Genomic DNA, 25295 nt, shown 5'->3' with positions numbered 1-25295 from the left:
GGAGCTGGTCCGAATTGGCGGACGGCTAGCGTTTTTTTCAGAGGCTTGGGCAGCGATTACTGCAGACGCGTGGGTCTTACAGACGATTCACAGTTTCCAAATAGAGTTTTATGATTGTCCTTACCAGACACGACCCCTGTACCCTATCGTTTTTTCAACGATCAATGCGCAATTGATCGACAAAGAGGTCTCGGAGCTGCATCAAAAAGGGGCCATTTGTCGGTCAACTCAGCAGCCCTCAGGTTTCCTCAGCAACATTTTCCTGGTGGAAAAAGCAGATGGAGGCAAACGGACGGTTATCAACCTCAAGGAATTCAATGAGTGGTTGGTATACCAGCATTTTAAGATGGAAGGAATCCATCTTCTTTGGGACATTCTCCTTCCCAACGATTGGATGGTACGCCTGAATCTCAAGGACGCGTACTTGGTGGTACCCATCCATTCCCCACACCGTCGGTTTCTACAGTTCGTCTGGAAGGATCAGGTATTCAAATTTGTGGCCCTTCCTTTCAGGCTTTCCTCAGTCCCTTGGTGTTTCACCAAGCTGCTCCATCTGGCGGTGGAATTTCTGAGAAGTCAGGGTATTCGGATGATTGTCTATTTGGACGACATCCTCTTAATGGCCCAATGTCTCGAGAAGCTGGGCCTTTAACTTCAACATAGTGATTCTCTGCTTCAAGGGTTAGGTTTTGTCATCAACAAAGACAAATCCGTTCTCTCTCCATATCAGAGAGTAATATTCCTTGGGTTCATCGTAGACTCCCTCCAATCCTCATTGAGCCTTCCGTCCCAGAAGAAGGCCAAAATTCGGCATATGTTGCGTCAAACAATTTCCAAGTCCCACACCTCCCTCCGACAGATTGCCAGGGTGGTGGGACTCCTCTCCTCTTTCACCCAGGCAATCTTCCCAGGACCATTCCATTATCAAGCCCTCCAGCGTCTCAAGGTGCACCACCTCAAGAGGGGTGTGACTTACGATCAGTTGGTTCCCCTTTCCACGGAGGTGAAGGGCAAGATGTCTTGGTGGCTCACTCACCTGAAAGCCTGGAATGGACGGGCGATCTTCGGGTCTGTTCCGGATCTAATAATAGAGTCCGATGCCAGTAGGTCGAGTTGGGGCGCCTGCTGCAGGGATTTCTCCACATGCGGCGCCTGGTCGTCAGAGGAGCAGGAGTTGCACATAAACTGCTTGGAGCTGCTAGTGGGCTCTTTTGCAGTACCCTGCTGGATCAGAGATTAAGTGCGATCATGCATTCTTCTACAGATGGACAATGTCTCAGCGGTTCGATATGTCAACCATCCGGGCGGTCCACAGTCTCGAGCTCTACTGAACGAAGCGAAAGAGTTTTGTAATTACTGTCTGGCCCACTATATCTCAGTGACAGCGGAGTACTTACCAGGTCGGGCCAACCAGGTAGCGGATTGGCACTCCAGGCATTTGCGGGACTCCAGCCAGTGGAAAATGGACGTACAGGTGTTCCAATGACTGAATGATCTATGGGGTCTTTTCTCAGTGGACCTGTTTGCATTCTGCTTGTATCCTCAGCTTCCGCGGTTCTTCAGCTGGAGGTCGGATCCTCTCGCGGAGATGCATTCCTCCAGGATTGGAGTCGAAAAGAAGCCTATGCGTTCCCTCCTTTTGCAATGGTGGTGCGGACGGCCGCCCAACTTTTCCGTCAGAAGGCGGAGATGGTGGTGACCATGCCCATATGGAGGTCTCAAGTTTGGTTTCCAGTTCTTCTGGAACTTTCTTGGGATTTTCCAATGCTACTCCCCCGATTTCCTCGTCTTCTTCTCAATCCGGAAGAGGAGCTGCATAATCTCATAACACAGGGTTCTCTCCACCTCATGGCATGGCAGCTTTCTGGTGACGTTGGTCGCTCCCAGGCCTTTCAAAATCAACTGAGGACCTTCTGTCCAAAGCCTGGGCAGTCAGTACCGCGAAGCGTTACCGTTCTGCCTGGACCAGGTGGGTGCATTGGTGCCTTCGACGGGACCTGGATCCCCTAGTCGTGGGCATCATTCCCGTTCTGAATTTTTGGGCAGAATTGGCGTCAAACGGCCTAGCCTATCGCACCATTAACGCAGTGCGTGCTGCGATTTCGGCTGCTCATTACCCGGTTGAAGTAGCTCGGGTCGGAGAACATCCCTTTGTTTGTAGACTCCTAAGAGGTATCCACCTTTCATTACCCCCAGAACCACGCTACTCTGTCCTTTGGGATGTCAATGTCATTTTGAATCTTTTTCTGTCATGGCAACCTAACAAATACCTCTCTTTAAAAGAGTTGTCTGCTAAACTAGCCATGCTTTTGTGTTTGGAGTCTTGCCGCAGGGTCTCAGATGTACGACCCTTGAACGTCTCGGCGAGGGTTTTTTCCCCGGAAGGGGTTACATTTACGGTGGGGCGTTGCACGAAGTCTGCGTCAAGGACAATTTCGTACCCAGCATTCATAGATACCCCTAAGCTGTGTGTTGTTCAATGCCTAAAGGCGTACAAAGACATGACTTTAGAGATTCGTCCTCCGGGCGAACGACAATTATTCATTGCCTTACGGAAGCCACACAAGGCCGTCTCTTCCCCTACCATTGCCAGGTGGGTGCGATGGATCTTACAAGAGGCAGGTATTGACACTAAGCTGTTTGGGGCTCACTCAGCTAGGGGCGCTATGGCATCTAAGGCGTTTGCTCTCGGAGCTCGTTTGGGGGACTTGATGCGTGCTGCGGATTGGTCCTCGGATTCCACCTTTAAGAGGTTTTCTTTTAAACCAGTGGTGGACATTGCAGAATTGGTGGTAAGTAAGCATTGAACTAGCATAATCCAAAGCCTCCGGTCCTGACATAGAATCGAAATTTTCCTAGCTTAGTCACGGTAAGTTTTAATTCTATTAAGGACATGGAGGCAAGGATTATCCCTCCCTGGTTTCCTTTGGATAGCATCCCACCCGTACTGCAGTAAGTAGTCAGATTTTGATTTATCTCTAGATTGTGCTTTGCCCAAGATGTTGTGATGTTTGACATAGAGTAGAGTAGAGAATTATGGCTCAATGGTTAGAGCTAGAAAATTCGAGGGTCCCCCTACTGGGAGGGGAACAATCCGATGCACAGCATGTGGACCGTAGTCTTATTCCATAGACATATTAGTCAAGAGTCTAAATGACTGATTTCAAGGTTTTTAATCCTCACGTAGTGAATATTCTTGCATATTCATGTTCAATATGGTGATACAAGCCAAAAACGTGTCACTACACAGTCTATAACTCAACCATTGTAATCCTCAAAAAAAGATCCCGATGCATTTCGGGCAAAAGCCCTTTCTCAAGGGAATGCTCTACAAAAGAAAACAAACATAACCAGAATAAATCAACTGTAACACGCTGGATGTATACGATCGAATGCTCTCATGCATTAGCCGAATCTTAAGTGGCTATACAGAAAGTGACGGAAACTGGAACCATGTGACAAATTACAAAGAAACCACCAGGGTATATGGCAATATCCAAAGTTGTGTATGTGACGATATCCAAAGTTGTGCATACGGAGACAGAGCGTGGTAAAAAACAAACAGTAACGGAAAGCGGTAGAAATAAAGAGTCAGTTGCGGTGCCAAACCAAGGTTAGAATATGAAAAAACGCGAGCGTGCCAGGGTGCACTGAAGAGTACTCCCGAGGTTACTTACATGAAAAGGTTTACAAGGTGCCTCGCGGCGTGCCAGCGGGGTAGTGATACGGTGACTGGAGGGTCTAACGGGAGTATACCAACAATAATAGACATAAACGAGGGGCACAGTGCAAGGGGTTAGTAGACAGGAAAGAAGGACCAAGGTGTAAAGTCAAAGTGGTAAAAAATAAATCGCCATATTGGAAGGGTCAAAAAACAGTGCGGCAAGGGAGATAGTGTAAAGCAAAGCTAACAGGTAATATATACAAATGACAGTGAAGTGAAAATATTATAGATAACAAAGAAATTCAATTCGATCGTTCAGCCCGTTGGGCGCCATCGTGGAAAGGAAACGGATCCAAAAGTTCTCACGTTTGAGTAAAGTGTTCTTGTTGTTGTAGGTTGCTGGTACTTGTTCCAAAATCTGAAATTTGAGTTGGGCAACAGTATGTCTAAATTCGGCAAAGTGGGAAGCTACAGTGGATTTAAGGTTGTTGGTGCGGATGTTGCTTTTATGCTCTAAAATCCGGGTGCGGATTTTTCTTTCGGTGTGCCCCACATAACATTTACCGCACGGACACTTCAAGAGATAGATGACGTTGTTCGAGTTGCATGTGGCATTCACTTTGAGTTTGATAGAATGCCCTTTCATAGGATGACAGATGACATTGCCAGTGATGCAGTTGTTACAATTGGAACAGTTATAACAAGGTTTCAGTCCTTTAAAGTGTCTGCGTTGCCCTCCCATAGGAGGAAAATGTCATCGATGAAGCGTAGATACAGTCGGCCGTGTTCTTGCCAACTATTCTGACACAGGATGTAGGACTCCTCAAATTGCTTCATATAGATATTGGCATAGCATGGAGCTGCCGAATTTCCCATGGCAGTGCCATTGAGTTGGAGAATCCATTTGTCTTTGACTGAGAAACCTCCACAGACTCCTCTGTTCATTTTTTAGAGTCGGGCCCGGATCAACAGAAAGACCCCGGGGGGGAAAAACCCGCAGAGGAAGCAGAAAAGACACCTCCACAAACCAAAAAGAAACCCAAGGGCAGACGTTGAACACCCAAGACAATTTGGTCATAAACATATCCTCTACCAATCTAACCTGTGATGAAATCAACACCCTACAAAAGGGTCAATCTTTTGTTCCAACCACCGCCATCAACTCTCTAGAACTGGAAGTCAGTACTTTTAAACTGATTCGCAACATCCGTCTAAAACACTATTTTTTAAACATCAACCCCGTTTCTACACATGAAGAAGATATGCTCAAGGGATTGAGACCCCATAGCACATTCATGGCACCACAAAGCCACAAGATTATTGATGCTTTCGAAAATTTGATCAAGCAAGAAATCTTGAACCTGCCTTTTCAATCGAACATAAAACGTGGGAACCTTACCCGGAAGGAGAGAAACATCCTCCAGAAATTGGCCGACGACCCGACTATCACCTGTCAGAATGCCGACAAAGGGGGTGCCCTAGTCATCATGGACACCACCTTTTATGATCAACAAGTTGACATACACATCAATGACAAAAACACCTACGATTTCCTACCAGGAGATCCCACCAAGGAGTACTCACAAGATTTGACACTCATTGTCAAGACAGCATTTGATCAAGGCACCATTAATGACAAGACTCGCAGATTTTTGACACCATCTAATCCCAGACCTCCTGTACTATACATGCTTCCTAAGATGCACAAGCACCCAACTCACCCCCCTTTTCGACCCATCGTGTCGACTAGAGGCAGCCTACACGAAAATGTTGGCAAATTTTTGGACAAATATCTGCAACCTTTTGTTCTAGCAACCAAATCGCATGTCAAAGACACAACCGATTTTTTGCTAAAAATTGAACCCATCATGAATGAGCTCAGAAACACCCAACTCATCATGTGTACGGTGGACGTATGTTCACTCTATACCTCCATTCCACACGATGGAGGCATCGAATCCATTGAAGACGCTTTATCCTCATCTGATTTAGATGCGGACTTCAAACTATTTCTAATGCAATTGACTATATTCACATTATATCACAGCTATTTCTCAGTCAAAGACAAATGGATTCTCCAACTCAATGCCACTGCCATGGGAAATTCGGCAGCTCCATGCTATGCCAATATCTATATGAAGCAATTTGAGGAGTCCTACATCCTGTGTCAGAATAGTTGGCAAGAACACGGCCGACTGTATCTACGCTTCATCGATGACATTTTCCTCCTATGGGAGGGCAACGCAGACACTTTGAATGCCTTTCTGGAAACATGGAATCAATTCAACCAAAGAATCCAGTTTACATGGGAACATAATGAAAGACTAATACATTATCTAGATGTGGAAATTCACAGGAGTCAAGGAGATTGGTCCACCACTGTATATCGTAAACCCACAGACAGAAACTCCACTCTTCACTACAGCAGTTTTCACCGCCCTGGCCTCAAGAACAATCTACCCTATGCCCAACTTCTACGGATTAAACGCATAGTTTCAGATGAAGATGAATGCAAGACACAAATGAAACACACTCTCGACAGGTTGAAAGCAAGAGGATACCCCACACCTATATTGGATCTCGCCATGGCAAGAAGTGACAAGAAAAGCAGGTCTGCCTTGTTGCAACCCAAGCCAAAAGTCCAATCAGAACGTTTGGTTGTGGTATCCAAATATTCTAAGACGTCCAATCGCTTTCAGGCCATCATCCGAAAACATTGGTCCATCCTAACCCTGGAACCAGATTTCAGGGGTTTGTTCAACCAACCTCTTATTTTCGCATTCACACGAGGTAGAAACTTAAAAGAAATCCTATCGAAACCTAACTACGATGATACACAGAAGGTGTATAAAGGACTGAAACCTTGTTATAACTGTTCCAATTGTAACAACTGCATCACTGGCAATGTCATCTGTCACCCTATGCAAGGGCATTCTATCAAACTCAAAGTGAATGCCACATGCAACTCGAACAACGTCATCTATCTCTTGAAGTGTCCGTGCGGTAAATGTTATGTGGGGCACACCGAAAGAAAAATCCGCACCCGGATTTTAGAGCATAAAAGCAACATCCGCACCAACAACCTTAAATCCACTGTAGCTTCCCACTTTGCCGAATTTAGACATACTGTTGCCCAACTCAAATTTCAGATTTTGGAACAAGTACCAGCAACCTACAACAACAAGAACACTTTACTCAAACGTGAGAACTTTTGGATCCGTTTCCTTTCCACGATGGTGCCCAACGGGCTGAACGATCGAATTGAATTTCTTTGTTATCTATAATATTTTCACTTCACTGTCATTTGTATATATTACCTGTTAGCTTTGCTTTACACTATCTCCCTTGCCGCACTGTTTTTTGACCCTTCCAATATGGCGATTTATTTTTTACCACTTTGACTTTACACCTTGGTCCTTCTTTCCTGTCTACTAACCCCTTGCACTGTGCCCCTCATTTATGTCTATTATTGTTGGTATACTCCCGTTAGACCCTCCAGTCACCGTATCACTACCCCGCTGGCACGCCGCGAGGCACCTTGTAAACCTTTTCATGTAAGTAACCTCGGGAGTACTCTTCAGTGCACCCTGGCACGCTCACGTTTTTTCATATTCTAACCTTGGTTTGGCACCGCAACTGACTCTTTATTTCTACCGCTTTCCGTTACTGTTTGTTTTTTACCACGCTCTGTCTCCGTATGCACAACTTTGGATATCGTCACATACACAACTTTGGATATTGCCATATACCCTGGTGGTTTCTTTGTAATTTGTCACATGGTTCCAGTTTCCGTCACTTTCTGTATAGCCACTTAAGATTCGGCTAATGCATGAGAGCATTCGATCGTATACATCCAGCGTCTTACAGTTGATTTATTCTGGTTATGTTTGTTTTCTTTTGTAGAGCATTCCCTTGAGAAAGGGCTTTTGCCCGAAATGCATCGGGATCTTTTTTTGAGGATTACAATGGTTGAGTTATAGACTGTGTAGTGACACGTTTTTGGCTTGTATCACCATATTGAACATGAATATGCAAGAATATTCACTACGTGAAGATTAAAAACCTTGAAATCAGTCATTTAGACTCTTGACTAATATGTCTATGGAATAAGACTACGGTCCACATGCTGTGCATCGGATTGTTCCCCTCCAGTAGGGGGACCCTCGAATTTTCTAGCTTTGTGCACACACTGCTTGGTCAGACAGTGTTACAACCCGGTTGCACGCTACAATCCATTACCAACACAAATCTAGTCTATCTACGCTGTGCGAGTTCCCTCTCATTTTTGATTCTCTACTTACTCTGTCCTCGTACCTCAGCACGCGCCCCAGAATGAATTTTGATACAGTCTCAGGGATGACTGATCAAAAAGCATCTACCTTCGCCTACACAACCGAAGATGCTGATAAAATCTATAATTTAATCCATGAAGAAATCACCGCCGCTGGCAACACCCGCAGCGCGGAAAGTAACCTCAAACAACTGCTCTACCTCTTGAAAAAGGAGTCTAACCAGAAATTACACGCAAGTACCCTGATACGGTACCATCGTGTACAACGGATACCTCGGGGTCTTCGTGTCCCACTCAAACCACTTCTATGCAAAAACAATGTGAAATTTGTGGAACGCTGGTACGCTATACTAAACAAGTGTTCCCTCGATCTGATCCTGCTGATCGTAGAGGAACTTTCCAAATCTTTGGATGAACTATTACTGGAAATTACAAATATAAAAAAGGAGCTGACCGACACCCTATCAGCAGATGACCTGAACAAAATGTTGGATGATATTAATGTTCAACTAGAGAAACACACTCGAGAGACCCAGGAGAGAAAACTGCGTAAGTTTAAGAGGGACACTATAGACTACAAGCTCGGCGAGGTATACACCTGGGCAGAGGTGTATGCCCGCCGACGCTCTAACAAACCCTATAACCCTGCATCAGCCACTGAAACATCATCTTCAGATGACGACAGCAGATCCAGACCAACCCGCACAACACCACATGCTGATTCACAAACACTGAGTACCTCCACACACTCCTCTGTTCATTTTTTAGAGTCGGGCCCGGATCAACAGAAAGACCCCGTGGGGGAAAAACCCGCAGAGGAAGCAGAAAAGACACCTCCACAAACCAAAAAGAAACCCAAGGGCAGACGTTGAACACCCAAGACAATTTGGTCATAAACATATCCTCTACCAATCTAACCTGTGATGAAATCAACACCCTACAAAAGGGTCAATCTTTTGTTCCAACCACCGCCATCAACTCTCTAGAACTGGAAGTCAGTACTTTTAAACTGATTCGCAACATCCGTCTAAAACACTATTTTTTAAACATCAACCCCGTTTCTACACATGAAGTTGATATGCTCAAGGGATTGAGACCCCATAGCACATTCATGGCACCACAAAGCCACAAGATTATTGATGCTTTCGAAAATTTGATCAAGCAAGAAATCTTGAACCTGCCTTTTCAATCGAACATAAAACGTGGGAACCTTACCCGGAAGGAGAGAAACATCCTCCAGAAATTGGCCGACGACCCGACTATCACCTGTCAGAATGCCGACAAAGGGGGTGCCCTAGTCATCATGGACACCACCTTTTATGATCAACAAGTTGACATACACATCAATGACAAAAACACCTACGATTTCCTACCAGGAGATCCCACCAAGGAGTACTCACAAGATTTGACACTCATTGTCAAGACAGCATTTGATCAAGGCACCATTAATGACAAGACTCGCAGATTTTTGACACCATCTAATCCCAGACCTCCTGTACTATACATGCTTCCTAAGATGCACAAGCACCCAACTCACCCCCCTTTTCGACCCATCGTGTCGACTAGAGGCAGCCTACACGAAAATGTTGGCAAATTTTTGGACAAATATCTGCAACCTTTTGTTCTAGCAACCAAATCGCATGTCAAAGACACAACCGATTTTTTGCTAAAAATTGAACCCATCATGAATGAGCTCAGAAACACCCAACTCATCATGTGTACGGTGGACGTATGTTCACTCTATACCTCCATTCCACACGATGGAGGCATCGAATCCATTGAAGACGCTTTATCCTCATCTGATTTAGATGCGGACTTCAAACTATTTCTAATGCAATTGACTATATTCACATTATATCACAGCTATTTCTCAGTCAAAGACAAATGGATTCTCCAACTCAATGCCACTGCCATGGGAAATTCGGCAGCTCCATGCTATGCCAATATCTATATGAAGCAATTTGAGGAGTCCTACATCCTGTGTCAGAATAGTTGGCAAGAACACGGCCGACTGTATCTACGCTTCATCGATGACATTTTCCTCCTATGGGAGGGCAGCACAGACACTTTGAATGCCTTTCTGGAAACATGGAATCAATTCAACCAAAGAATCCAGTTTACATGGGAACATAATGAAAGACTAATACATTATCTAGATGTGGAAATTCACAGGAGTCAAGGAGATTGGTCCACCACTGTATATCGTAAACCCACGGACAGAAACTCCACTCTTCACTACAGCAGTTTTCACCGCCCTGGCCTCAAGAACAATCTACCCTATGCCCAACTTCTACGGATTAAACGCATAGTTTCAGATGAAGATGAATGCAAGACACAAATGAAACACACTCTCGACAGGTTGAAAGCAAGAGGATACCCCACACCTATATTGGATCTCGCCATGGCAAGAAGTGACAAGAAAAGCAGGTCTGCCTTGTTGCAACCCAAGCCAAAAGTCCAATCAGAACGTTTGGTTGTGGTATCGAAATATTCTAAGACGTCCAATCGCTTTCAGGCCATCATCCGAAAACATTGGTCCATCCTAACCCTGGAACCAGATTTCAGGGGTTTGTTCAACCAACCTCCTATTTTCGCATTCACACGAGGTAGAAACTTAAAAGAAATCCTATCGAAACCTAACTACGATGATACACAGAAGGTGTATAAAGGACTGAAACCTTGTTATAACTGTTCCAATTGTGACAACTGCATCACTGGCAATGTCATCTGTCACCCTATGAAAGGGCATTCTATCAAACTCAAAGTAAATGCCACATGCAACTCGAACAACGTCATCTATCTCTTGAAGTGTCCGTGCGGTAAATGTTATGTGGGGCACACCGAAAGAAAAATCCGCACCCGGATTTTAGAGCATAAAAGCAACATCCGCACCAACAACCTTAAATCCACTGTAGCTTCCCACTTTGCCGAATTTAGACATACTGTTGCCCAACTCAAATTTCAGATTTTGGAACAAGGACCAGCAACCTACAACAACAAGAACACTTTACTCAAACGTGAGAACTTTTGGATCCATTTCCTTTCCACGATGGCGCCCAACGGGCTGAACGATCGAATTGAATTTCTTTGTTATCTATAATATTTTCACTTCACTGTCATTTGTATATATTACTTGTTAGCTTTGCTTTACACTATCTCCCTTGCCGCACTGTTTTTTGACCCTTCCAATATGGCGATTTATTTTTTACCACTTTGACTTTACACCTTGGTCCTTCTTTCCTGTCTACTAACCCCTTGCACTGTGCCCCTCGTTTATGTCTATTATTGTTGGTATACTCCCGTTAGACCCTCCAGTCACCGTATCACTACCCCGCTGGCACGCCGCGAGGCACCTTGTAAACCTTTTCATGTAAGTAACCTCGGGAGTACTCTTCAGTGCACCCTGGCACGCTCGCGTTTTTTCATATTCTAACCTTGGTTTGGCACCGCAACTGACTCTTTATTTCTACCGCTTTCCGTTACTGTTTGTTTTTTACCACGCTCTGTCTCCGTATGCACAACTTTGGATATCGTCACATACACAACTTTGGATATTGCCATATACCCTGGTGGTTTCTTTGTAATTTGTCACATGGTTCCAGTTTCCGTCACTTTCTGTATAGCCACTTAAGATTCGGCTAATGCATGAGAGCATTCGATCGTATACATCCAGCGTCTTACAGTTGATTTATTCTGGTTATGTTTGTTTTCTTTTGTAGAGCATTCCCTTGAGAAAGGGCTTTTGCCCGAAATGCATCGGGATCTTTTTTTGAGGATTACAATGGTTGAGTTATAGACTGTGTAGTGACACGTTTTTGGCTTGTATCACCATATTGAACATGAATATGCAAGAATATTCACTACGTGAAGATTAAAAACCTTGAAATCAGTCATTTAGACTCGTGACTAATATGTCTATGGAATAAGACTACGGTCCACATGCTGTGCATCGGATTGTTCCCCTCCCAGTAGGGGGACCCTCGAATTTTCTAGCTTTGTGCACACACTGCTTGGTCAGACAGTGTTACAACCCGGGTGCACGCTACAATCCATTACCAACACAAATCTAGTCTATCTACGCTGTGCGAGTTCCCACTCATTTTTGATTCAATGGTTAGAGCATCAGACCCTGATGCAGTAGTCTGGCCGGGACCAGGGTTTAATTCCCGCCTTGGCGGGTCTTGGGCTCAATTTCCTTGAATCTGATAATTCTCGCCTCTGTGCCTATTCTGATCATGAGCCCCACTCTGCACCTCTGGGCAATAGCTTGCTTAATCTCTACAACGGCCCCAACAACGCTGAGGATGCCTGACTTCACCTTGGGCGTGCCCAGGAGTGGGCTCCTCACAGGGAAAGGCCAGGAAGGGTTCCTCGGCGGTATTCTTTTTTCCTAGTTTAATGCTTTTCCCTTTGTTTTGGCATATTCAAGCATTTGTTGAGCTTTTCTGGGCTGCTGTGAGTTTTGTATAAATAAAGAGCGAAGAAAGGAAAAGCATAATCCTCGCCTCCGTGTACTTAAGAGAATTGATACTTACCGTTACTAAGCTAGGCAAATTTCGATTCAACTCAGATCTCTTGACTGGGGGTGAGTGGTCGAAAAGTTTCAGCACTCTGTCCTTCATCTTGTTGTGTTTGCTATGTTCACCCTAAGTTGCCAAAGGTATACCTAGATGTGGGTCCCTTGTTCGCTGTGCTGCTGAATTCACGCTAGCCTGGCTGATAAGGGGTTACACCCTGAAACCGGTGCCAGGATGCTTGTTTGCAGTCCTGGAGGACCTAGCCTGACAGTTCCTGGCTGGAGTGCTCCCATGAGGAGCAGGGTCAAGACTGATTTGCATATGGCTGGGTCCAAACTGGGGTGGCACAGTGAGCAAAAGAACAATGGATTCAACTCAGATTTCTTGACAGGGGGTGAGTGGTTGAAAGGTCCATCACCGTGTTGTATTTGTTCTGTTAAGATAAGACACAAGACAGTAGACCTCTCCCTACAGGGAATTTAGAGCCAGATGTATGAAGCACTTTACTGCTCGTAAATGGCCCATCGGGCTGTTTGTGACCGGCAAAATACATTTTGGCATGTAGAAAAAACAACAATGCCCCTGCGCTAAACACATTGAGTAATTGGATAGTACTGATGTACATTTGATTAAGAAAATAGTGGAGGTATATAGGACAAATCCAAACATTAATAAGACTCCGAGAATGAGTATAAATGCATAAAGATAATTGGTGGAGAAACAATCTGTTCTTGGTGTAGTCATTTGTTGTTTATTGTTCGATTTCAAAATGCCAACACGTGTTTCATCGCAGGGAACAGACTGCGAATCTTCAGGGCTTGATTGAAAATAATTCTAGGATTGGATACATTCCATCAGGTGGACTAATCCTTGGTCGTTTTGTGATAATATATATGGGGGAGAAGGCCGGTCAGTGTGTAGACTCTGTTGAGTGTCCTCCTAACAGACGATAGGGGTGAAAAATCATTAAAGTGAAAACCCAGTCCGGGCGTTGTGCGGAATCCTATGTTCGGAAATCCAACACTTTATATACTCGGGCTATGCGGGATCTCGATTAATCACGAGTCATGTGACAACCGGGAGGAGAAATGAGTTTGTGGTTAGGCGGGTACGCTGTTACCAAGTCTGTGTGCATCTCCCTCTCTTGATTTCCCGGCGCCGTGTTTGGATTTGTCCTATATACCTCCACTATTTTCTTAATCAAATGTACATCAGTACTATCCAATTACTCAATGTGTTTAGCGCAGGGGCATTGTTGTTTTTTCTAAGTGTGTGGATCAGCTTGCTGGTCCATCTTGGAGCGGTTGTGAGGGATTACCGCTCGCCTCATTGCCTACACTGACCACAGTTATACTCATCACCTTGCGGCCACCCAGGTAGTGCACCCAGTCATTCTGGACTACTAAAAGACCTCTTAGTTGTCTTTTCTACATTTTGGCATGTACCAACCCTATTTTGCAAGTCGTTAACCTATTACTGACTCACTAAATAGGGTTTATGAGTCGCTATGAGGAAGAGCGTGTAAAAGTCATTCCGTCATAATAGCGAGTTGCCATGGTATATAGGAATGTTTTGGGACAGCGAAAGGGGTAGCAAAACATTTGCAGTTACTACCAACTTCAAGTTGGTGGTCACCCATTCACAGACGGAAAGGGTCCCCAAGGGACCTCTTCCCTTTTGTGAATGTGGAAGCCAACATTGTACAAGAGAAGGCAGTGCTTAAAAAATGAAAATGTAGCATTTCATTTTTATTTTTATTTTTGAAATGCAGCCCATTTTCCTTTAAGGAAAATGGGCTGAATTACAAAACAATTATATTGCTCTATTTAAAAAGCAATCACAAACACGGTGGTCTGCTGACTCCAGCAGGGCACCATCCGTGTGACTGTAGCCATTCACAATGGGTCGGAAATTGCGACCTGGCTTATGAATATTGATGAGGCAGACCCATTTGTGAGCCACTGCGAATCTCTAACACTGTCAAACACACTGTTTCAGATCGCAGACTTCCTAATAGCTAATCACTAAAATTTGCTATTCAGAAATCACAAACGTGATTTGAAATATCTGGCCCTCAGTTATCTGCTTCATTTTATACTATTCATTCAAGTAAAGACTTTACGACACAGCTCTCTTGAGAGAATGGTTTAATAGATAGAGGGCCTAATTCACAAGATTATGCCATAGGGCAACACCACAGGCCGTCCTGCTGCACTGCCCTATGGCAAAAGAAAAGGGCAGGAATGCACCGTATCTCTCAGATATGGTGCATTCCTATCCTTTTCTCCTGCACTGGCACATAATGGTCTGTTGTGCGTCAACGCAGGCACCTTTGCGGCATGGTGCAAGAGTGCCTGCATTGCAGTGATAATTGTTTTTGTTCAGGAAGGGAAACCTTCCTGCACAAAAACAATCACAAGAGGCTTTTCCTCTTTCTATGTGCCCTGCACAATGCAGCACACATATAATATGGAAAAACGAGGAGAAATAAGTGTATTTCTCCTATTTGCATCTCCCATACCCCCCCCTGGAAGGCCTACGGTTTTGGAGCTGCTTCAGGGTTTTGATTCCTTGTAAATCTGAGGCAATGTCAAAAAGCCATAGGTGTTGCTAGGAACACCCACAACAACACCCACAGCATGCCCCTTTAACAAAGAAAACTCTGTTAAAGGGAACAATATTTACAAGGCCGCATTAAGCCCTGCAAAGTGACTGAGGGCCCGATGTAGGTAGGGCGTTACCGATCGGTAACGGCCGAAAATACCGATTTTTGGCCCTTACCGATCGGTAAACAGCCATCGAGATGTAGGGAACCAAAAACAGAAAGAATCGGATAGGAAACCGAATCGGAATGAGTACCGAATGGGAAAGAATCCGATACGTACATACCGAAAATCGGATGTGTAACGAATCGGAAAACCACCGAATCGGATGCAAAGACCGAATCGGTCCAATTACCGATTCGTTAGTGACACCGAATCGGCAAATCACCGAATCGGTCCAATTACCGATTCGTTAGTGACACCGAATCGGAAAATCACCGATTCGGTCCAATTACCGATTCGTTAGTGACACCGAATCGGAAAATCACCGAATCGGTCCAATTACCGATTCGTTAGTGACACCGAATCGGAAAATCACCGATTCGGTCCAATTACCGATTCGTTAGTGACACCGAATCGGAAAATCACCGATTCGGTCCAATTACCGATTCGGTACAAATACCGAATCGGACATGATCCGATTCGGAAAACATGCCGATTCGTATGAATCTCCGATCGGGAAATTCCCCGATTCCGACAGTTGGGGAGATGTAGGGAGGCACAGAAACACCGAAATCGGCTCAAAATCGGTAGAATTCACTCGGTATTTACCATGGATTGCAATCAGGTGGTAACCAACTCCAACCCATATAAACAGTCCCAAAATGCATTGCAACTTGCAGGATGGCAGCTTTCTATGTCATTGCGAGGCGGCTACGGCTACAGCAGGAAGGACAGAGGGAATGGCTAAGAAATGAACAGGTCTACAGACAGAGGGTAACCCTGTTCATGCTCACTGAGGCTGAGATCCTACAGAGATACAGGCTGGACTCTGACACCATACTTGAGCTCATCAGGGACCTTAAGCCATTCTTGGACCAGCACACCCCAAGGGCACACGCCATCCCTGCGCACGTCCAGGTGCTATGCAGCCTACACCTGCTTGCGTCTGGCAGCTATCAAAGTGGAGTAGCAGCAGCAGGAGGGGTGAGCCAGAGCAGCCTGTCAAGGTTCTTCCACATATTCCTTGACGCCATGATAGACAGGATGGACCAATACATCTCTTTCCCTGCAACCCACGCAGAACTGCTACAAACTAAAGCTGACTTCTACCAGATGGCACAATTTCCCCAAATCATCGGTTGCATAGATGGCACACACATTCCGATTTGCCCACCAGCGGACACCGAATACATATACCGCAATCGGAAATCTACACACACCATCAACGTGCAGGTGATCTGCAATGCCAAGTGCACCATCACAGACCTGGTAGCAAAATTTCCAGGGAGTACCCATGACTCCTATATATTCCAACAGAGCGGCATATATGCACGGCTGATGGCTGGCGAATTTGGAGAAGGATACCTCCTAGGTGAGACACATCATCAGACCCCCATAACACATAGTAGGTAGGTGGAATACATGTATGCATGTGTCTAATGTGACCCCTTTCTCTTCCAGGCGACAGTGCATATGCCCTCCGCTCATTCATACTCACCCCCTACCTTAACCCCTCCACACCCAGCCAAAGGAGGTATAACCGGGCCCACATACGCACAAGGAATGTTGTTGAACGGACCTTTGGCATCTGGAAAAGTAGATTCAGATGCCTGCACAAGAGTGGAGGTGCAAGGCAGTATACCCCCATCACCTGCTGCAAGATCATAGCTGTATGTGCAATGTTACACAACCTTGCGGTCAAGAAGGGCACTGAGGTGGAGTTGTCTGACTACGAGGACTATGACGACGACGAAGCTGTGCCACTGACACAGCCAGCTGGGGTGTGTACGCCAAGTGATGGCAGATACAGACGTGAGGAGATCACTGAGAACTATTTCTGACTGAGTACAGATGCAAAGACAGCTAAATGTTGCTTGCAAAAAACAAATTTTAATAGTGATGCACCACAGTTACAGCACTGATGTGCATCAAAAAATGGAGTATGTAAAATCAAATAAAGTCCAGGGTTCTGGTTTGCTCATCCCCCCTTGCCAGGCTATTTTTTTGCCCGCTTGCCAGACCCACTGGGGTGTCCCTCGGCCCCCTCCGAATGCCCAGCAGCATCAGCGGATCGCCTGGTGCTCCTCCGTGGCTCAGATGCAGCGCTGGCCGGGCTGCTGCGGCTGCTGCTGTCTCCAGCATCACCCAGGTCCAGGGCAGGATTGGAGGCGGTGTTTGATATTATCATGGCCTCCATGGCCGTGGTGATCCTGGCCATCCCCCTAATGAGCTCAGCCGTATGCTGACTGAGCACAGATTCTTGGTTGGAGCTGCGATGGCACAGTTGTGCGGTCGCCGCTGCAAGGCGGGCCATGGCCCGGTTCAGCACACGGGCATCCCTCCTGCGCGCCACCTCATGCTCCTCCTGTCTGGCAGATGAGTGGGTTATGGCAGTGGTCAGCCTGCCTAACCCTGCTGCCACCTCCTTGTTGGTTTCCACAACAGCCTGGAATCCCTTCACCAACTCCCCCATCTGCATGTTGTGCTGCAGGAGCTGGCGTTGGCAGGCCATGGTGGATCTGGCCTGTTGGCGCTGGATTTTAACCATCTGTCCCTCCAGGCCCAGGAACACACTGCCCTCCCGTGCTGGTGCAGCAGTGGTGGTGGTGGCACGGCGTCGGGCACTGCTGCTTCCGGCCTGCTGAGTGGGCTGGGGTGCCACTGGTGGGGGTGTGAAGGTGGCCGGTCCCTGAGCCCCTGCTCCCAGGACCGGTTGGACAGGTGGCAAGGCCACGGTTTTGGCAGGAGCTGGTGTAGGCGGAATGGTCTGCCTTGTAGGGGAGTTTTCAGGTGAGAATTGCAAGGGGGGTGTGCTGGGCAGTACTGGGGAGTGCACTGCTTGGAAGTCAATGACCAGGACTCCCTCCATTCCTAGCCCTGGGGTGTCTCCTTCCTCATCCTCCTCCTCCTCCTGGCCAGCCTGGCTGGTGCTCGGCCCTGCGACTGCAGTGTTGGACGTTGCTGCTCCCTCTGCTGGCACAGTTGTTCCGCCTGATGGGGCCCCTAGGTACAAAGAAGCATTTGTAAACTGAGTGCCGATGTATTACAGTCAGTACAATTATGGCATTCCACATGTCCTTGCATCTCCTTACACCGTGTCACACTGTTTCCTGTCTTGTGATTCTGCACTGACATATTTGGCTAACTTCTGCTGACTACATGTACCATGATGCTTGTCTCTTGTATGTTGGTGACAGTACAGTGCTGGTGTTTGCCTATGCATTGTGTCTAATGGGGAGGTGTCTGGTAGGGTGTGTCATGATGCGCATGCTTCTTACCTGTAGCTGTGGCTCTCGCAGAGCTGTCCAGGGTCCCGATTCCTACGACACTCTCCCTCTCAATGGTGCTGGAGACAATTTCCTCCAGCTCGGTGAGGGGTGGCGCCGGGTTGTTGCCTCCTCCAGTGAGTCCAGCCTGCCTTTGTATGTCAGCCAGCTTCCTCTTCGTGAGGCTGCGGATGTCGTAAAACCTTTTTTTCAGTTCCTCTATGGACCTGGGGGTGACACCCGCAGCATTCACCTTCTGGGCGATGTCGGCCCAGATTCTCCTCTTGGTGCTGTCTGGCACGTTGAGGGACAGCTTGCCAAACAGCTGGCGGTGCACCCTCACCACCTCCTCAACCAGCACCTGAAGTTCGGTGGTGGTGAACTTGGGCTTCCTCTTCTGGGAGGACTTCTGGCTTCCTGCCTGATCTGCCATTTTCTCCTGTTCAGTTTGCAACCTCCTTCTCCCACTGCTGCTAACTGTGTGTGTTGGGCTCAGGCAGGCTTTCCAGAAACTTCTTAATTAGCTGCACCTGCCAGGGTTGCCACTCCCTGTTTGGGTGGGGGAGGGGGAGCCACCTCATTGGCTGAATCGCCTATTGCCGAATCGGCTTTTACCGATTCGGTAATATCCGATTCGGTAAAATCCGATTCGGTATTATCCGATTCGGTAAAAGCCGATTCGGTTCATTCAATGCATTCCTATGGGCTTTTTCGCCATGGGTCTGTTTTCATGCCTACGAATCTATGATTGCCGAATCGGATTTTACCGATTCGGCTTTTAACGAATCGGTATTCGCCGAATCGGGAATATCCGATTCGGTGGTAGCCGATTCGGTGATTTCCGATTCGTTGTTGGCCGATTCGGTACTTTCCGATTCGGACCGAGCAGAATCGGAACGTACCGAATCTCATTACCGATGCCGACCGAATCGGTATTCATTCGGTTTTTTTTCCCTACATCTCGTTTTCCGATTTCACAATACCGATTCGGCCCGCCTCGGTATTTTGAAATCGGAAAATCGCGTTTACCTACATCGGGCCCATAGTGTTGCCTGGTAAATATGGAGCACACTCCTGCACTATCAGAGTAACGCAAAAAGCGATACTCCGGTGGAGCAGCCTCATTATAAATGAGGCACATGAATTGCTAGAATGACTGACTCACAATCACAGACAAAGAAGAGTATAGTATTATTATTCAGCTATATATAATGCATGTACCAGAATAACCTCAAGACTTTAAGTACTGTAGCAAAAAACTGAAGGCTATATTTACAAGGGAATTGCACCACAGGAGCGTCACTTTTAATGACGTTCCTGGGTACAATGCCCTGCTCCATTTTTTCAAAGTGACGCTAAGCCACTTTTTGCGGCTTAATACCGCTTTGTAAATGTGGTACTCTTTCACGCAGGTATCTGCGTATAAGGGGCATGCAATGGTTCTTGTTGAGAATGTTCCACCGCAACGCCCAAGAGCAAGTGTTAGAATGGTGATACAAAGAGACAAAATGCTATTTCTCCCCGTTATTGCTTTTTCTATGTATGCTACATTCTGTAGCACACATAGAAAGAGCAAAACACCATTGTTTATGTGCACAAAGGTGTCCCTTCCTCACATAAACAATCAGTCCGTGCAACACAGACACCCTTGCTGCATGGTGCGAGGGTGCCTGAGTTTGTGCTAGGCAGCTAATTTTAGCACCAGCGCTAGGGAAAGACGGGTGCACTGAATTGATGTAAATACTGTACATCCCTTCATTTTTTCAAATGGAGAGTGGCGCTGCCAAATTTGGCACAGCTCCATGCTCCGACATTTCTTTGTACATATGTCCCTGAGTGTGGGACTAGATTATTGTTTGATCATTGCCCCTTGCTAGGGACATGCACTTTTGCCTTACAGGACAACTGCTCAGCTGAGTGCTGCTTTTCTTTGCATGTGGTTCTTTCCCCTCCCTATGCAAACACATACAGCTGCTCTCAGTTAAGAGTTAAATGCCATATGTTATGGCTGACAGTTGCAGTCAACCAATGTTTGATGAATGTGCCAAGCAGATCAATATGTGAATGACAAGATGACCAATGGATGAATGGGCCTGACATGTTGCCTGTCTCAGGTTAGATGTAATGAGCTGTTTCTACCCAGACCCAAAAAGCAGCCTCAAGGTCCCAAACAGGAGACAGTGTGAGTGGGTGAGTCAGTTACAGTTTATGTGTTGGTGATTGATGCCTCATCTGGTTTCCGGGGTGTGCTCCTTCAGGCAGGAGAGTGAAGGCTTTCGCAACCAAAAGAGTTACCATTTTGGTGATTCAGAAGATTGACCAACGCCTACATCTAATAATGTAGTGATAAAGATAAGAGGAGAGGCAAGACGTACACAAACGTCAAATGCTATCAATATTTCAGAATGAACGGGTTACTTTAAATGCCTTGCTTCAAACGGAAAGGAGACCAAAGACTGGTGGCCCAAGTTTGAGTGCTCTGGAAGGCAACGCTCCTGAGAGCCGTCCTTATTCATTTCTAACAACTGTTTTCCTAGCTTTTCATTTGTTGTTCAATGTTCCGGTGAACCCAAATATGATCTACCTCACAAGGTGTGCCTTATAAATCACAAATGCACAGAACCTAGTGATGTCAATATCAGTGTAAATTCTCAATGGGGTGACCTGTATTGTGCAGTGGCTTCTAATCAAATAGCGTGAGTTCAACTCTATGAACAATAGCGAGCAAAGGTTTATTAGTAAGTGTTGGACTAGGCTCTCTCTGAAGGGTCATTCCCAAACCTTTTGCCTTCACCCTCCTGTTTTCTGACCCTTTTTGTTTTGGCGTTTGAGACTCTGTGCATTTACAAGTAAGTCCCTAGTAAAGTCGTACTACATGCACCCAGCTGCTAGTGGACCTGCAGCACTGAATGTGCCATCCACTGAAGTAGTATTTTTTGACATGCTCCAGGCCTGCCAATGCAGCCTGTGTGTACAGTTTAACTGCCATTTCAACGTGGCAAAATATACCTTTTACCAGACCTAAATCTTCCTTTTTAATACATATAATGTCACCCCTAGGGTAGGTCCTAAACAGCCAATAGGGCAGTGTATTTAAAACATTGGGCAATAGCATTTAACGTTTAAATGTCCTGGTAGTGAAAAACTCTTGAATTTGTTTTTCACTACTGCAAGGCCTGCCTCTCCTATAGGGTAAGATTGGGTTATCTTACTACATTTAATAAATGAAACTTTCAATTGGGAGCAGGTAGAAAATTTGGGTTTGGTCTCTAAAGAATTGTCATTTAAAACCCTCTTTAATGGTAAAGTTTGATTTTAATTCACAATTCCGAAAATGCAACTCTTAAAAAGTTAACCAGGTAAAGATTCCTGCAAGGGATTTATTTGAAACACACTTTTTTGATTAAACATGTATGTGAGATGTGTTTGTTTTGAAACCCTATGTTTTACATTTTGATATAACCAAGGTATCAATGATATGCCCGTCTATTGTAAATAATTCACAAAACAAACCTTAAAAGTATTGATGTGATGACATTCTATAAAATATATATTTATTCAAAAAAGTATGTTCCGAATAAATCCCTTGAAGGCATCTTTGCCTGTTTAACTGTACTACCCAAGCCCACAAGGGTATATTGGGTTGCCCAAATTTATTGAAATACTTTTAGAACATTGGCATTTTCTTGTCCTAACCATTTGGCACCTATATCCTGGGTCACATGACTAGGTGGAGCTGGCAGTTGGTCTTTGTGTACTGCTCTCAGACAGTGAGACTAGGGGGTTAGATGTTGGCTGGATGGACCATCTCTGACTTGATAGGAAAGCCGAGCTGTCTCCTACCAAACTTGCACATCACAAAGGCCCTGCCTCAGCACAAAGGTTTTCATATTAGCCGTTTGTGCCCCCAGGCAAGTTGGGACAAGGAGGCAGGAAATTCCAGACACCTCTGTAGGGGGAGGGCTCTAGAAGTTTCTCCAACAACAAAGTGGGCACCAAATAAAAAATAATGGACCCTCAGACCTAACTCTTTAGAACACATCTGGACCTGTGGAAGGATCAGAAGAGGGACTGCTGTGCTGCTCTGCTACAAGAAGGCATGCACTGCTGCCCTGATACTCTGCTGCCCTGCTACCTGAGTAAGAAGGACAGGACCTACTTTGAGGATTATCAGACAGGACCTACACCAAGGATCAAACCCGTCTGATCAGAGCCTCAGGGACAGAAAAGGCTCCAACTAATTTGAATCCTGCACCTGGAGTCTGCTTGCTGTGAGTCCTAACCCCCAAGTGTGCCCCTCCAGTCCTGGACACTTGGGAATGGGGAAAAAGGTGCTCTGCCAGCCCAGCTGTGGTCTCATCAGAGCTGACACAGATCAATGCAACACCAATGCAGCCCTTTGCAGCGCCTCATCAGAACCGAGGCATTGTGATGCAGCCTCGAAGCAAGCCAGCATTGCAGCCTGACCAGCTCATCGGAGTTGCTGCTGTGGAATGCATCCCCGACATGCATCACACAGCAGTTTCCAATTGGCACCAACACAGCCTCAATGCAAGCCCGCATCACAGCCCTCACAGCTCATCGGAACCACCACTGCATGATGCATCTACAGCACGGACCTTGCAGCGCTTCCTGGGACCACCGCTCCCTGGCGCAATGCTCCGCAACCAGGATTTATGGTAAATTACTCAGTGGGACTAACGTGGTCCCTGTACCCAGAGCGCGACCCATCTTGCTCAGCCTGAACTTGTGACTTTGTCCCGGTCCAGCGCTACCAGATGACCAGAGTTGGCGCTTTGTTCTTTTAAGAACTATTTTTTACCTTAATCTTTAAAATTGCACATCTCTTGTTCTACTAATTAGATTTTTCTCATTTTGGTGGCAAACAAATGACTGAATTTTACTAAGTTTTTCTAAATTATTGCAGGATTATTTTCTTGTGTTGTGTTTTCACTTTATTGCTCTTTGAGTGCTACATAAATACTTTACACATTTCCTCTAAGTTAATCCTGACTGCTTTTGTGCCAAGCTACCATAGGGTTGAGCGCAGATTAATTTGGAGTTTGCTTGTTTATTTCACCCCAACAAGAATTGTGGTTGCTACTTGAGTATGACTTCAGCCCCTTCAAAAGGTAACCCAATCTCCAACAATAATGGTCTCCCGAAATCTAAAGGTGAAACTATTGGTACAACAGAACATGTCTCGCTTGAAAGGGAGATCAAACTAAAAGCGAACACCCAGACTGTGCATCTCAAAATAACATTCGAACCATCTTGACTTCAGTATGTTTTGAAAAAATCTCTCTGCCAAGAAACTTTTGAAATCAAACACACAGCCATTGGAGACCTGCCATACTGCCCAGCACCAGTCCATCTGGTACCATACCACAATTATATCTATGGGGTAAAGTATCCCCTACTGTATACTGCATGTAGGATAAAGCATCCCCTGCCAAACATTATAAGGATATTGCAAGTCAACAAGGAGTTCCCTGACCATATAGAGAAACAAGGCTGAGTTCATTTATTAGGTCATGAACCTCCAAAATGACATGCACTATCATTCTAATGTAAGGCAGAGGGTATTTTATTCCTTATATAACAAGATCACATAATCACCCTTCAGACAATCTACTTGAATTATTAGTGTCTTGCACTTGTGACATGAAAAGTAAAAGCAGAAACTGTACTGCAAAATCAAACACGCCAAAAAGCAGTTAGTAATTTTACCAAAGATATATTAGAACCCATTTGATGTAACTCAGGTAGTGAAACACTGCTGTTCAGATTCCGCTGAGTTTGAGCCGCAGTAACATCACTTTTTGTGATGCTCTGGTGGCACAGGAGCCTGCTCCATATTTACCTGCCAGCACCAAGCCATGTTTGGCTTAATGCTGCCTTGTAAATATTGTTCCCTTTAACGCAGTTTTCTGCTTTAAAGGGGCGTGTAATGGGTGTTGCCTGGTGTGTTCCCAGAAACATCCAAGGCTTATTGACACTGCCCCATATTTACGAGAAATTGTAACTCTGAGGCAGCACCAAAAATATAAGACTCCACAGGGGAGGTACAAAAAAAGGTGGTGATGGACGGAGCATCTGAACCAATCAAACACTCACACCAAGTCAACAGATCTGGGTTTAACATATCACCGTTCTTAAGTCCACTCTGCCACCCCAGTTCAGACATGGCCATATGCAAATCAGTCTGACCCTGTGCCTCATGGGAACAGTCCAGCCCTAACTGCCAAGCCATGCCTACCCTGGACCGGAAACAAGTTTCAGAGGACTGGTTTCTGGCATTTCAGCCGTCTTCAGCCCGGCTTGTTTGAACCCCCTTTTGTTCCACAGGGGATGGGCAAGGAAAGCACAACGAGGAGAAATATTATTATTTCTCCAAGTTTTTTTCTATATTCTGCAGCACACACATTAACCCTTTCGATGCTGATGACGAGCTCAGCTCGTCATCACCCACGGGTGTCGTGTGCTGATGACGAGCTGAGCTCGTCATAGTGCCACTAAAATGGCATTTTCCAGCACTGGGGGGGAAAACGCCCAGCAGCCATGTGGTTAAGAGAAAAAAGCCTCTTGTGATTGTTCCTGCACAGAAATAATCATCCTTGCAATGCAGGCACCCTTGCACCATGGTGCAAAGGTTCCTGCATTGGCGCACGGCAGCCCATTGTGCGCCAGTTCCAGGGAACAGGACAGGAATGCGCCGTATCCGATAGATATGGTGCATTCCTGCCCTTTTCTTTAACGTAGGGCAGCGCAGCAGGAAGGCCTGCAGTGCAG

The sequence above is a fragment of the Lissotriton vulgaris genome, chromosome 6 (genome assembly GCF_964263255.1).
Source record: "Lissotriton vulgaris chromosome 6, aLisVul1.2, whole genome shotgun sequence".
NCBI lineage: Eukaryota > Metazoa > Chordata > Amphibia > Caudata > Salamandridae > Lissotriton > Lissotriton vulgaris.
This window is presented reverse-complemented; position numbering follows the sequence as displayed.